This window comes from Pomacea canaliculata, linkage group LG11 (assembly GCF_003073045.1).
Source record: "Pomacea canaliculata isolate SZHN2017 linkage group LG11, ASM307304v1, whole genome shotgun sequence".
NCBI classification, from domain to species: Eukaryota; Metazoa; Mollusca; class Gastropoda; order Architaenioglossa; family Ampullariidae; genus Pomacea; species Pomacea canaliculata.
This window is the reverse complement of record NC_037600.1, coordinates 5,564,455-5,581,395: the sequence shown is the minus strand read 5'-3', so window position 1 is coordinate 5,581,395 and position 16,941 is coordinate 5,564,455.

Sequence of the window (16,941 nt, the reverse complement as noted above, 5' to 3'; positions counted from 1 at the left end):
TCATGTGTATTTATTATATTTATTATAGATTATCCTGGAACTGACCCGAGCTGTTTGTGTAGATAGACGATGACAAACTAAATGGTTGATGCACAGTGGCTGACATCTCCAATGACCATGACCCTACAGCCAGGTGGGGTCAGATCATCAAGTAAACGCCCAATGTATAACACAACAAACAATATAGCACAGTGGTGATGTTGGACAAAGGATTCTCGTCACGTGACGCTGATTGTCCTACTAACAACCTCTTATCTCCCCTGTCAACAGCTGCTGACTGCAGCATGAAAATGAGGAAAATATTCAGAGCATGTAGATCACGTGACTCTTGATGATCTGGAATGTTTTGATATCTCACCAGCGTCGCTCGACAGTTCCTACCTGTCATCGATGTTGTCAGGTGTGAGAGGGCAAAAGCGGTTTACGCCGAGGCAGCAGCTAAGACACGTGGCGGCAAAACTAATGACACATGCAGAAAAGGAGCCGCGACCCCGAGACGAGACCTGAACCCAGTAAAGCTGCTTCTCTCTGTATTGGTGACTGGTGCTAACTGGTCACGGCACTCGTGTCAAGTACAGAGAGGACAGAGAGGCAAGTTTGGACAAAAATAGTAAATTAATAAATAGTCAAGTAGGCACAAAGACCTCGATGTCAGCGTGCTTGACAAGGTCGGGTGGCTGCGACCTTTGTCTTTACAGCAGGATGACCATCTCCAACTGCATCAATACAGTAGTAACAGTTGCCATCTCCACACCTGACAGTCTACATGAGGTTTCAGGTGTGGATGACTTGCTGGCGACCTCTTGTAACTATTTCCATTTGCTCAGGTAACAGACGACCTTTGACGGGGATATGCCGTGTACATGTACTAACCGAACTTAATATTGGAGAAGCTTAGTGACAGAAATAACTTACTTTACTTTAAACACACAGTGAGTTAAATATCTCACCCGTATCTCAAACATCAAATGACAAAAATGTCTTCAGGTCGACGATAGAGTCTCTAAAATAAATCCTCTTCACATAAAACCTGCGGACTAAGTAAATTCACCTGAGATCGAGAGACAGTTACTAAAAACTGACATTTACATCAAAACAATGTGAGTACAATAATTAACCTCAGATCAAACACAACATGATTAAAGTAAACTCACCGGAGATGGTCTTTGTGAGAATGTGTTAGTGACAGGATGTCCCGAGGAAAGCAGCGTCTGGACGAGGAGAGGTTGACAACTGGTAGTCTGCACGTGTGGAGAGGGAGATATAGCAGAGAGAGTGAAGAACCAACGACAGCAGGTGATGCTGGCAACATGAGCGTGAAGCCCTCCCCACACATACATGAAGTACAGGAACGAAGGCAGCGATGCTCACATGAGGATGCAAGCCCTCCCACACATACATGAAGTACAGGAGACTCCAATGCATGAAGCTCACGTGTGAACAGGTCAGTGAGGTCAGGCAGCGGGTCAGGTGTCAACAGACGTGGACGACAGTGAAAACCTCATCACCGGAGAACGCAATGGACTGGCAACCTACCAACAGAAAATACCGGAGGGAATTCCGTTCTCCACGTACTGACGACTAAATCACACAAACAAACAAACAAACACACAAACACACACATCATGAAGCCTTGACACAGACACACAAACATGAGCTTCAATACACGTCTTACATCCCAGCAACATGCAAGGTACGGACACACAGACACACATACATAGAGAAGCACGCTCACAAATGTATAAAAACACATTTCCTCCCTCAGTTTCTCTCTCTCTCTCACACACACAAACACACAAACACACAAAGACAGGATACAGTCAGGATACGACAATGGTGTCCAAGTGTCTGAGACACAGAGCTCTGGCAGCAAGCTGTGGGTGAGGACAGAGAACATCTCATGAAGCTCATCCTTACTTCTGTAGTTTACACAACGGTTATGGTGTTGTTGTGTAGCCAGGTATCTCAGGTGTGAAACACAAACTGTACGGCAGCTTAGTATGACATTTATTAGATATTTACAGACATTGCTTGTGTACACATCTTATTTACTCTCTTTATTTATATTTACATTGTTATCACAGTAGGAGCCATGTTAAAATAATGAACATACAGGACAACATACTTTTTTGGACGTTAAATTAATATTCATCCTATCGTTCACACCAAACCTTACATAAATACTTCATTTGTCATTTTTAAAATCAACTTGCTGGTACATGTACAGGTGCATGACCTGTTGTCAACAAGTCTTTGAGGTCAGGCAGCGAGCAAGGTGTCAACAGACACAGGGACCGACATCCCACCACACGTGCATTGGCAGCGTGACAAGAATTCACTCACATACCACACTGATGCATGACTTGTCGGTCAACAAGTCTTTGAGGTCAGGCAGCTAGCCAGGTGTCAACAGACAACAGCACCGACAACATCAGACCACCACGTGAGGTCAAAGTGCACTGGGCAGCGTGACAAGAATTCACTCACATACTGTAGGTATTGCATCGTCTTCTCCAGACCGCTGAGTGATGATACACACTGAATGACTAAACACACACGCGCGCGGGCACAACTACAAACACATGATCCAAACACAGGACGCTCCCATGCATGAAGTACTTGTGTGTGTGTTTGTGTGTGTGTTTGTGGAGGATTATTGTGTTTTTATGAATTTTTTTCTCCTACTCTGTACAATGAAAAGAAGCCAAACATATTGATACTTTCTCTACATGCACCTTCTTATGTCTTGATATGTGTGATAGAGGACAACGGGAAAAACGCTGTCAACTCTTACAGTTCATTTAAGGGAAGGCAATTTCACAATGTAATGAACTGGGGAGTTACTGCCCCTACTTTCTACGTCCGAAGTTATTTCCGTGAAAGAAAAGAAATGAATAGAACCTCGAGTGAATCAATTGTATTCTTGTGTTCGCTCCATGTGACACGAGATTTTCTGTTATCCTTGAACCTGTTGGAGCGTGACGTAGTGTAACGTCGTGATGAGCGGGTGTCGTGACGTCATTTGTATCCGGGCGTCGTGTGTGTGACTGTCTACATGTGTGATAAATAAACACGTTAGAAACAGTTTTGTGAAGAAGTAAGTGTGTTAGTCACGTGTGTCTGTAACTTTTAATTACAACGATGTGTCGTCGCTGTCTTTAATCCTTGTGTTTGTCAGTGTGTACGCTCAATTTTTGAGATTTTGCTTTGAATGCCAACAGACGATGTCACGACAACAACCGTCCTCCTAACCGTCGGCGGCACAATAACCACCCCTCCCACCCACCCACCCGCGCCTGCGAATGTGTTGTCGGGTGTGGGGGGTACGTCAGTGACAACTCAGGTATGAGGAGGGTGCTGAAGGATCGGGTATCCCAGTGCAGGTGATGAAGGAGGATGTCATCGGGACGTGGCCACAGTCCGCTGTGACGTGGTGTGGGTGACGAATGACGGGCTGCTCGTGTCTGGAAATAAAGTCGTCGTCTGCATGGACCGTGTGATGATGACTCGATGATTATCTGTTATTGTTCCCTACATCTTCACGTCCCTTTGCACGTCACACCTTGTGATTGTCTCCCCTAACCAATAGTTGTCAGAAACAGCTCTAGTTCATCAATACAAAATTCACATTTATTGTTAACATTTACTGAGTGTTAAATCCCTTGTTAGTGCAGATCTTTGAATACTGAGTATGCGGTTACAGACTACACATTATAATATTATTATAATACTACGCTGCAACCTCGGTTAACGAACACAGTCCGTTCTGGAAAGTTTTTGGTTATCCGAAATATTCGCTAACCGAGGTTCCACTGTATATACAAAATATTACTAACCCTAACCTTAACCACTATACAGAGTATCGGTGACAGGACTACATATTTATTTATTATATACATGACATAGTTTCTCGGGCATTTACTAATGCAAGTTCATAAGGTGGGCTTATATCATGACTTTGTAACCTGGAAAATGCAAACTGGTGGTAGATCAGCTACACTTAAAATGTGAATAGAGCGCAACAGTGAGAGCTTGCTCCTGAGCTGCCGCGAAGTGACAGGTCCTTCTAGGAATAGTAGAGAAAGTTCTGTTACTGAAAATTGATATGACTCTTTCTCCTTCCTATTGACTGTTTCTCCCTTTTCTACAAAGACCTAGCCTGCCATCAGGGGAGGCCGCAAGGTGGGTGGATTCCAATTTGTTTCCTTCCCTCCTTCTCTGCACTTTAGACCAGTGGTTCTCAAAGTGTGGTCCGCGGCTGACAGTCCTTATATGTCAGCAAAGTGATGTTTAAAGTGATGCATTCTTTGCATTACCATTTTAATTACAAAGAACGATGCAGTTCTATGTCAACTTATTACTATACTACTGTCACAAAAGGACATTTAGTTTTAAATTGTAATAAAACAAACGCGGCAGTTTAACTTTGAAATTCATAGTACAGACTGATTTTTAGTCATTGGTGGTCCGCCATAGTTTTTACTTAAGTAAAGTGGTCGCGGTCCGAAATACTTTGAGAACGACTGCTTTAGATGGCCGTCCTGCTCGCTTGCTCATCACATTTCAAGGTGACAAGGTTCCCCTTCTCCCCGTCTTCCCCCCGCCCCTCTCCCGGATTCCTGACATGCTGGCAGGTGACAGGGAAAAATATTTTAGTTGATTTGGCTTTGATAGCCTTTTTTAATTTAAATCCACAAGAACAAATAGTTTTTTCCCATCACAACCGCCTCAGACAAAACCTGTTCTCCATCTGGCCCACTGCTTGAACCCACCAGGGGGGAGGAGTCCACGTATAGATGTCAGACCTTTTTGGGAGATAGTTCTGTGCCTAACCTTCATTCCATAAAAGGAAAGAGAATTCCGTTTGATTAACTGCCAGCATTTTTTTTTTTTGTAGTTTTTTTGACCTGTAGCCCAAACTACGCTATCGTTTGAAAGGGTTCTGCTTAAATCACGTGACGCACGCTGTGCTCTGTAGGGGCGCGAGTGCCTGCGAGACATCAAGCACGTCTGCTTCTAGTGTGATTGACTGACTCGAGATTTATTAGTCAGTGTTTTGATGTTGTCAACACTTCTGTTCTGTAAGTATTATTACAGGTCAAGTCAGTGCCGTGACTGCGGCACGCTACACTTCCCCGACACCTGCAGCGAACAGACACACGCACACACCCGCGCACCTTTACACCCTGAACATACGGACACACACGAGACATCTATGCTCTCATGGACCAATATAATAATAATTATAATCATCTCATCATCATCATCATCATCATCGTCATCTTCTCATCATCACAGGTGCTATAAAGACTCAGCAAAAACACGAGCAGGTGACATGAAGTTACACAACAGCAGACACAAGATGGTCAATGATGAGGGAGAGGAGAAGTGCACTAACACTATCATGGCAGCGATAGACTAATCAAGAGACAAAGAAGGAGGAAGGGGGAGAGTGAAGGAGCGGTTTAGCTGCTGTAAGTGGACTGTGTTCAGCAGTCTTGCTCCGATAAACGGCTTGTGCTTAGTGCTCTGTTATAAGGCTTTAATAGCCGGCAAGTAACGGACATATGATTGGCTTCCTCTTTGTGTTTTCTGTCTTTGTTTATATTCCGTATTAGTACTGTTATTTAGTCTTTCAGTGTTCATACATCATTCGTTTGTTTTCCTGTATTACTATTATTATATTTTCAATAGTTCTTCTACATATGTAGTCCATGACTTTTCATGTTGTACATGAATCACTTCCCACATTCTATAAAAATGATGTCCCCATTACAGACAGGTTGTGCTGGGGATGTGACAATGGAACCAGTTGGTCGTTTGTGCACGGAAAAGTAATTATCAGACATTATCAGAAAACACTTGCTATATTTCATTAAGAAGTGTTACTGTAAAAAGTGAGGTGGTGGGTAATGAAGACATTCAATCACATATTTGGCCCCTAAGAAGCATTCGCATCTACATTCCATGTATGTGGTCAAAGTTCAAAGGTGAAGCCAGCCGCTTCCTGCAGGAAACGATCTTGTCTTGTGTGTCCACAGTGTCCTGCTTCTGTTGATGGAGAGATGCTCTGACCTTTCTTATTCCTCCACTGCTGCATTCAACATTCATCTCTCAATAATCGTCTCAAGCACTCGTTTTGTCACACAACACTTCCATTTGCTTTGTGTTGAATGTCTGTCTGTGTGTGTGTGTTGAATGTCTGTGTGTGTGTGTGTGTGTGTGTGTGTGTGTGAATGCGCTGTGCGCACATGTACACGTGCATATGTATGTATGGTAGATGAGTAGGTAGACCCGTCAGTAGGTTTGAGTGCACTGTATGCATGATGGACGCGTACGCAGACAAGTAGATAGCATCGAATACTTTGCACTTTCCGTTCACGTGAAGCGCCCTCTGTCGACACATACCGTTGGCACCCCACCCTCCCTTCGGTGCAGGGAGGTTGGCCTTGTCACATGTACCTTTATGTTTTGCTTGGACAATGTCGCCTGGCCTTGACCACCACGTGCTCTGCAGGTTAATGACGTCGCCCGGATGTTTTCTGATTGGTCCAGGGAGGGAGGGGTGCTGATCATGTTGAACGGTCGAGAAAGGTGGCGGAGTCCTGTTCGGCTGTGACCAATAGCTACATAGCTTACGTTTTTGATTGTGTGACTATGGGGTGTACAGCGAGCACCCGGATGTACCCGGGTTTGTGTAACGACCTTACAGATCGATTATGAGTCATGAGCACTTTCCTGTAACCGTCAACTAGTCACAACAGGCCGCAGTTATGTCTTAGTTAATTAGTTAAACCCCTGGCGTACAACTGTAACCAAAAGTTAATTCCAATGCTTATTTGTCGAGAACTTGTTTTAGGAGTGTTTTGTTCATCCAAGACAAGACAAGGCAAGACAAGTTTATTAATCCACAGCGGAGATACATTTGTCAACATCAGGGGCATAAAATACTGAACATACTTCACTTTCCATCTACACACTTACTGCAGTCCCACCATCTATAAAAAAGCTAGTACCACAGTCATATAACCTGCAAAACCGTTCTTAAAGCATAAAAGCAGAAGCCATCCAAGTCCACATTTTTTGATTAAAGGACTGATATCATCGGGTATCCCAGTAGGCCCTTTACAGGCAGAAGCAAGAAATGAAGTTTTTGACGAGAAAAACGACTGTGCATGTGTCATGCACATTGATCAGCTGACAACCTACAGACCCCGCAGAAAGATTGTGGTGTACGTGGAAGACAAAAACAGCCCTCGGGGATCCTCCAAGAAATGGCGGGGGATCCACAAGCTGCACATCACAGTTGATGTAATGAAATGGAATCTGTATAACAATTTTAGTTTGTTTTTCTGTTCTTTTTTCACTACCTTTCTTTTTTAAAGCTGATTGTGTTTTACATTCCAGATAATGATGATGAGTCAGAATCTTATAAAGCACTATATTCAGCAAAGAGCGGACACATTGTTTTCTGAACAAATGACAAACAAAATTTAACAAAAATGGAGAAACAAAGAACAACCTGAGAATCGCTGCACTCCACCAGCAAAGATATAATTCAATAAGATATAATTTTCAGTTACTTTTTTCCACATACAATATATGTTTATCAAATCGTTTTTTCTCCTGTTGCGCGGCTTGGTCTCCACTTCCTACATGGAACAGATCCCCTTCGTTCGTGTAGCTCAGTGTCAACTGTTTTCTCCCCTAACCAGTATATTTTCAAGAATGAGTGTTCTTCACTAGTGGCGCAAGTAGAGAATTTATCCAACTGTTTCCTGTTGACACACCGTTGTGTTCATAGTTAGGTTCATTGTAAGCGGAAGTACACACATTTGAAATACTAGTTAAAAGACTGAGCTTCGAAGGTTCTCGCACGGCTCAGGAAATAGGGTTTCTTCTTATCCATTCTGTCTAAATTGTTCTGTCCCTTCAGTCTACTTGTCCTATGCAATTTCTCAGCTAAGATTTATTATCAGCTGATAATAAATTTCTTATTGCAGATAAAGCATAACATGAGGTTCATTCTCATCAGTTGTCAAGATTTTATCAGTGAAATAGCCATTGCGTGATTGCGAACTTGTTAAAAATATTTTCTTCAATTCTAGAAGTATCATATCACCTGTGTTAGTGGTAACACAATACGGACACAACTCTATGTAAATTTAGTCTTGGGTTTTTCTACACTGTATTTTTTTCCAGTTAAATTTTAAGTGATTGTGTTTTCAAAACTGCCATAAGCAATTTGTTCTGCTGTGGTATAAAATTTTTTACCCTTGTAAGCTCAAGACCATATGGATGCTCTAGTTTTTGAGAATTGAGATCTTAAATGGCTTTTATCAGTTTAACTCCTTATTTATTTGTTTTCATCCCTAACAAAACCTTCTCACATTTTTTTTTGAGTTTGCTAAGAAATGTTACACCACATAGCATTTTATGAATCAACAGTACAGTGGGCATGTGATGAAAGGTTAGTCACAAAATGTTAAGTCAGTTGGGGGGTTTTTTTTTCAAATATTACTTATTTTCCCGTTTTTGAAAAAAAAAAAAAAAATTTTTTTTTCTTTATATAAATCGATATACCTACAGTAAGATAATCAATATTTTCCCAAGAGTATGCATTTAATGTTCATACTTTTATATTTAAGTACATTTTTTCAGTGTTTTCTTAACTGACAAGTGTGAACTGCATCTTATATGGCATATGCATCATCTACATTTCTTTCTATTTCAAGCAACAATCAACATTCATTTCTCTCCTTTCGCATCAGCCTCTTTAATTTTGATGTCAGTTAATCACCAATCAACAAAGTATAAGGGCGATCATTTTATTTATACAGAAATGTATAAACAAATTGAAAAAGTGTGTGAATAAAAAAGCTGGGCAAAACTCAGAGAGAAAAATCTTTTTTCTCAATTTCTTTTCTGTATAAATGAGCAGGCTCGAAATCTTAAAACAAACTTCATCAATTTATCATGCGTCATGCGATGTGTTATTTACTGCTTTAATTTTGTGGAGAAGCTGTAGCATATTTAGTATTTTTTTATAAAGAAAACAAAATGTTTGTTACTGCAGAAAGTTTGAAAAGTAAATAAATCTTGATAAATGTTTCACCAATGCTCATACTTGAGATGACCTTCGCTACAAATTTTAGATGTTTACACTGTCACACAATACAACAGGCATCTGAGAGCACCACCTCGTTCCACCACCAGCTAGCGAGACAAGTAACCCCTAGATATTACAGACAAAAATTAACATAGAGACTAGAACAAGAGAAATTAGTTATATCATGTAGAACTGTTTTTTATTTCCTGTTTAAGTGACCTAACCCATCCTGTTAGTTCCTCTGACGAATTGTACACCCAACCACTAAATGATTCATGTCCATGAACAGCAGAATATATACTGAAGACTGACAGCCTAGTCATGGAATAAAGCGCACTAAGAAAGCGGGATACTTAGTGGATGTTTGGTGTTGGCGTCAGTCATCTGTGACGGGTGATATTATTTTTTAAATATTTTATAGATGAAAGACACGTAGTAAAACAAACATAATGTGACTGCAACAAATAAACTTGTTGCTTCCTTTATACCCCAACAACACCTGCACAGTTTCTGCAATTTTTAGCACTGATGCGCACCTGAGGATGAAGCATAAAAAACTTACTAAACACTTGATGCGATGAGACTAAGCCGAAAGAATGATAGAAAAGTTGTTATGGTCTAAACATGGTTACAACAAAGATATACCAGTATGACTTTGTCAGTTGTGGCTTTCTGTGTCTATGATAGTTTAATAGGAGGAGAGTGCAACCATGTATGCAATATCATCGCTAAAAGACGCATGGATGTACATATAGAGAAAGACAAACACACATACACACATTGCACACCTGCTCACGTGGAGCAACGAACTCCCACTACACTTAATATACTGTAAGGATGCATGATAAGCATCACCTCTAACATTAGAGCACACCATGCTATTGCCCGCAGAAAGTCTACTCATAAATGACTAGAACTCCTAGTATAAGTCATACAAACAAGAAGAGATATATTCACACAGACAGCAGACGGATATAGGACAAACACACAGACAAGACAGAAAAAACACACTATTAAAGAGAGAAGGGTAGACAAAAAATATCTTAATGTCTAGTCTAGTTGAGAGCCTCTGTCATACACATTGCCCTAGACATCGAGCTTTGCGAATCGGGTTTTCCCGCTGACGTAGACAGTCAGTAGACCATAACAACTTCTTAAAGATACATTCACAAGAACTTTTCTAAGTCAGCAGGATGCATTTTATTACATTACTTTGACTACCAAACCTTTTAATATAAGTCTTTTCGCATTTTTTCAGGGTCTGCGTGAGTTTGTGCATCCATGTAGCTACAAACAAAACTGAGCATTGTTTAGTAGCTGCAAAATTTGTTGTAAGAGTTGGGAGTAATAAAATATAAAAAAACTTCAAATATACATGCGATTATCAAAACACAAAAAATACATAAAGTAACCTTCTCCCACACAAAAAGGGAAATATTCTCTTATCCTAAAGCGACATTTTTTCATATAGCCCTGAAGCAGACGTGTATATCCGTGTTCGAAAACGCCGGAATACGACCCTATCTCTCTATTTGAAATATAAATACATTTCATAAAAAAAATGGAAAGTTTGAAATTAATTTTTGTGAGTATATTCATATCTTAGCGAGTATTTTATATCATTCAAGCCAACTGTGTCCTATGCGTCAGAACGTCCACGATATGACCATCCATGATTTCTGCACGTGCACCTTTTTAAGCCACAGGCTTGCAAATGCCTTCATGAAAAAAGAGTCCCTACAGTAAGATACAAGTGCAGTATGTTCAGAATGATATTTAAAGAACTCGCTAAGCAAATAGTGGGCGGGGTGGTGAAGGCTGTCAGTGATAAAGATGTAGACTCAGAAAGCCAGAGCAGATACGGAAAGGGAACGCAAATTATTGTCCAGAGAATTAAGCTGAGCGGTACAGCAGCCAGAAAACCGGGGAATAATAGACAACTCTCCAGGTCAGACCATCAACAGGTCCCACCAGTTCGGATGGCAATTGAGAATCATGCCTAATCTCACCCGCTCATCACTGAGGCGAGCCGTCTCCACCCATCATGAGCTTTTAGAGGTAGTCTGTTATCTCATAGTAGGTTTTCTATACGAAAGCAATGTAGAATATTTATGTTTTCTTCTATCAGATAATAAAACAGCAAAAAAAGAAGGCTTGGGGTCCCACCCTGATTTTTGTTCCTATAGCTGCGTTTCTCTCACAAACGATTTCCCATAACTTGAGAGACCTTAAACTTGTCATTGTACGAACCTCGTTGCTTGGGGGCATTGGAAAAGTTCACATCAAAGAGTTTCAAAGGATTCAACATTACTTGCCTCAACAATGAAAGAGGAACTTCCAGGATTGATCAATCCTTTAACCGACATGGTATTATGCCACACGCCCCGCCCAGAACCCCCCGGACATAGAGTCTCACCTGTAAGACACTACCGATAACAAGCAAGCGATAAAACTCTCAGACAAATATTACTCCATTAGAACAAGTACTGATTGTTTTGTTCGAGAACCTTGCAAACCCTTTTTTAATGCGGTCCAACGGCTGTCGTTATACATCAGCACCATTCCAGGATATAATTTCTTAGCTTCAACCCTAGGACTTCTAATATACGTTTTATATCAAGCGTGTCTCTCCCTTTATCTCTCTGAAGTAACTGAGTTACACGATGTCTCGGGTGATGGTTTCTCCAAGGACAAGCACTCTCTTACTCTGCTAATAGATATTTCATCAATTCTCTTGTCTTGTCAAATAAGCTGCATAACAATGTAAAAGTGGAATAACAAAGCATCCTAAACGACTTAAAACTGGTTCAGGATGCAGCTGTGCAAGCAGTCATCACACTTTGTATTTCCCCAACCACCACACCAAGAATGACGTTGGCGCAATCAGTATAGCAAACCTTACCTCTTCATCTATTCAGACCAGTGAATCTGGACGGCTCCAGTGAAGGACCTCTGTACTCCAGCACAGCCAGGAGCCATTTCACATGCCAGATGAACCAGAGAGTCCTACCACCTCGAGTTTCAAACTATCATTTCAGGGATGAGACTAGAAAGTGCTTTTTGTTTACTTCACTGTAGTGCCGCCCAGTAAATGTAATCGCATTGGTGCTTGTAGCCATCTTAACAATATCACTTGCATGATATTTTGTCCTGTAGTTTATTTAGGGGCGCCAACACGAATGTTCTCTCCTGGAGCGAACCAGCAGACATTCTTCAGCAGCTGCTACTGACAGTAACCCTGGGCTTATAGAGTACACACTCCAGTATATACCACAATTAGATGTGCGTTCTGTCGGGGGGTGTGATCTCACTCATTATCAAGCCTAAGAGATCACCATGTAATTTCCCCTTTTAGTAGCCGTAGAAAAGAGCGGTCCTTCCCCCAGCACTTCTGGGTAGAGTTGCCCCCGCATCGGTGTCGCGCAGAGGGAAGAAGTCGACAACAGACGTCTGGCTTGGTTTCCTCTTGTCCCGGTGATCCAGCCAAGGTCATCCCCGTGGTTTGTAGAGCGATAGCATGTTCAACAGCTATTGGTACGTCTGAGTACGCTAAAACAGAAAGACCAGTGCCTACACATATCATCGCACTACCTCTGGAAACCCATTCACAAGGTGACGGTTCATGTTTTACAGGTGTTCACCACAGACCACACTATATTTCTTGAAATATCGGCTTTAATTAAGATAAGAGTGGTGACCGGTGTATGCAACACAGATATAAAGCGAATCCGCAACGAGACATGTGTAACAACGTACAAAACTATGTCAGAGAGACCGAGAGGACAGAGGATGACAGACGAGCGAGACACGACAACCAGACATGACAGACAGACAGACAAACAGACAGACAGACAAGACAGCAGAACAGACAAGGTTCACGAACTTGCCCTTAATGCGTGACTATGCGCAACTTCCCTCCAAACACAACAAGAGACATCAGATGGCTCAGTCCCCCCACGGCACAACATATTATCCTCTATCTACAACCAGGCGAAAGTTTCGTACAAATCGTCCTGGTGACCCAACGTCTAGATATGAGCACCGATACATAAACGGAACCTGAATATTAACAACCATAACATCATGGACCTACTGAAGTTCCAGTACACTCGTCCATCCTATATATAAGGAGAACTTGGAAAAAGTTACATTCTCTAGACCGCAAAACCAAAACACTGAGAAGAAGAAATTTTCTCACTCGAAATACTTGATACTCTTTATCCCGTGCCAAAAAAAAACAAAGCGCAAAACAAGCAACCCTGGCAGCTGCGGATCGGATTATCCTCCCGCGCCCCCACTAACCTTTAAAGATCTGCAGAAATATCATTCCTCTTACTAACAATATATCCTACCATCCCGCTCTTAAAATAAGTGTATGAGCGCAGCCTGTACAGCGTCCGTCAGAACAGCCGTCCATGTATAGAATAATCTTCCCTTACATCGAACGAATATGTCATCCAGGGTAAGTAATAACTTAGAGGGACTTCACTGCTCCAAGTAAGAGGCTTAGCCAACTTAACAAGCCGCTGCACTAAGACAGGTAATGCCGCGCCGATGCCTAGGTGTTCGCCATTTGTGCTACGCCGCATTGCGTGCTAGGAGCGCGCGTTCAGTGTGAGACAAGATATAAACTCACTTTGTTTTGTTTCGTGATCATGAAGTGGCCTAAGATATGTGCGTATAATCCATCCCCCTGTCATTTCACTTCTATTGTTAAAGTGACACACAGTAACTGTTGAGATCCTCACATTAGTGATTTCAGCCACATGTAGCCAAAGGCAGGCATAAATACCTCCTTCTCACATATCTATCTTTCTGGCTTCAATTTTAATCATGGCGCTATATGAATGAATATCCTGGTTCACCTCTGCTACTAGTTTCTATTTGTTTGAGCTCGAGCCGAAAACTACCCTCCCTTGTCCCCGACTACGTTTTGCCTGAAAATGATCCACCAATTTCGATCTTGAATACAAGGCGAGATAGCCAGGATTGGAACGCGGTAAACGGGTCCACACATAACACGAAGAATAAACTGGAACCGCCTACTTACAAACCCAAATACTAAGACAGTCGTAGAGTATCGAGTCATGCACATGTTTCCCCCCGGCATCATCAGCTCATCGTCAGTAAAGGAAATAATGAACAGCAGTGTTGGATACAAACTAGTTCCGTGTTAGGTGTCCTAGCTATAAATAGCTCATGACACTTTAACCGAATCAACTAGTCACGCGCTTGAGGATTATGCCGACAGTTCTATTGACCCAATCGAGAGAGGACATCACTAATTGTAAACTGTAGATTTCACACTGTCTTGTACAACATGTCCAGTCTTGAGCTCCAAGGGCAAATGCTACCATCTAAAGCAACGAAACCAACACGTGTAGACTAGAATCACCGGAGGCAATATACTCAAAATAAACAATAAAATGCAGTAGTCTGCACTAGGGCAATGCTAGACTATTGAGAAAAGATGTACACGAGGCTCACACATCACAGTGGAACCAGGAGTGAACAGTGAACAGCGACCAGGGTAAGCAGTGGTCAAGAGACAATGGTGTTAAGTGCAAGCTTATCTAACATCCCCGAAACGCCACGGGGCCGAGAGATCCCAGCATGCAAATTATAGCTGTTGAGGTACGCCCTGTAGAGACCAGTCCACGGCTCAGACCTTCACACAGCCACCCAGAGCACGGCACCCTTTGAATGACCACAACACCGCATAACCACAGTAGTTACTCCGGTCGTCTCACTTACGTCTGATAACGTGGTATAGCTATAGGTCGTCATCTCTCTATCTCCCCTATAACAACCAAACACACCACATTGTGTACTACAACAGACCGCACCAACAAGTCCAAGCACAAATATCCCATGGATCACTTACCAAAACATCTCTGATATAAAAACTTTTGTATTAACAAAGTATGCCACCTGTCTGGTCACCATGCCCCTCCATAATCAAAGCGCAAATATCACCCTCGACGCAACATCACACTGACATAAAACAATTTCTTTTTTAAAAAAGTTCTATGATGCTTACCCCCAACTATACAACACACAAGATAAGAGACCACCGTTTTTTAACAGGAAGAATGAACTCAGGCTAACCAACTATGAAAAACTGAGCACACCACAAGTCAACCCCTGTGGACCCCGGGGTATATCCTGCCTAGCAAGAAATGTAAGAATAATAGAGGTCACGCCATCCCCTCACGCAACACAGCAACGATCGTATGCAGCGACTGCAAAGTGACCACTCCCAGAGGTAAAGGCAGAAATCTGTGGCCACCGGGGCTCCATGAGCACACCACACCCTGCACCCTAACAAAAGCAGTTACCCCTCAAAACGAACACTCTCGCGAGGACATAGTCACAGATGGCGCAGCAGGTACTGATAGGCACAGCCCAGAGTAACTGGACGAAATGACCCGCACCGAACCAGTCCATATACCCGAACACCGGAGACGCGCCCCGACATGGATACTGAAGACACGCACGGCAACAATAGTGGCTGGGGGTGAGACCGTCCCGACCTTCATGTTAACCCCACCGAGTCTGGCAGGATGCCCACAGCTCTAAGAGAGACTTTGTATCAACTTAAATGCGACATGCCCGGTAGGCAAGGCTCGAGGTCAGAATTGCCGAGCACGGCAAAAGAGCACCTAGCGTCAGGACAGAGAGCGTGATCGGGCCATTGAATCCGTCAGAAGATCAGACGCTGCAGCACTCTGAACGGAAAGTAGCTCTACTTCTCCCTCAATCCAGAAAATCCCGACAACCAGGCATGCTGGAGCAGGGAGAGCCTTACACGCGACACCCTGCCCCAACAGAGGTGTCGCTTTGAGAACAAGATTCCACCCATTACACCAATCTGACAGTACTAGCTTGCTATGCACCAACAAATAACTCGGGCAGAAAAGAACAAAGATGCTTCGTTAGACCATCAGCCACGTCAGCACCTCTACAGTTAGAGCGTTCTCAGTCTTCAGCGACCACGCATGTCGCACCATCATTGGCAGATCTACCATGCCCACAAGGTCGTGGGAAGTGACAACACCTCAGGGAGCACCGTCATGGGCAATCCCCCCACCGGAAACGACCTTAAGAAAACAACGGTAGTGAGTAGACCTAGACAAAACTTTAACGTTACGCAAGAAATACAAGCACTACCGATTGGAGGGCACACCTTCCCACACAAAGACAACCACACAGCGAACAGGACATCACCTGATGGGCTCCACAAGAACCAGATACACCAGTCATCTATTCAACGGGAAGATGAGGAGCCAACTTCAAGAGTGCAGATGCGAGTACACACAGCAGAAGTTGCCCAGATGACCAGCACTCTGTCCGATAGCCGCCAGTCCAGAAGCTACGAAGAAGTGACCCACGCAAACTACAGAGCAGCGTTATCTCAACACACGGCCTTGCATGGAAGTAAAGAACAGGTTCCCAGACACTCACACAGGCACCAACACAGAAGGAGTCAGAACGACCAATCCAGGCTCACAGGAAACAGAGAGAAAAAGCTGGCGCCACGTTAGACAGCATCAAGAAGTCCAGAAAAGTGTCGTCAGCTCGTACTATGCATATGCTGTCACACGCTTACATCACACGGATTACACAATCTCCTCCAGGTTAGATCTCTCTGTGACAAGAGAACCCACAGAACCCCTTCAACGTTCGAGAGCGCGGCCTCACGCAGCGGGTCTTGCATCTGACTCGACCAGCGTCGTTCCTATCGGTCATACACTAGTCCAGCGGACGGATCATGATAGACACCTCAGACTCACACAGTGAGCCAAGAAGGATCAGATGGACCATACTATGAC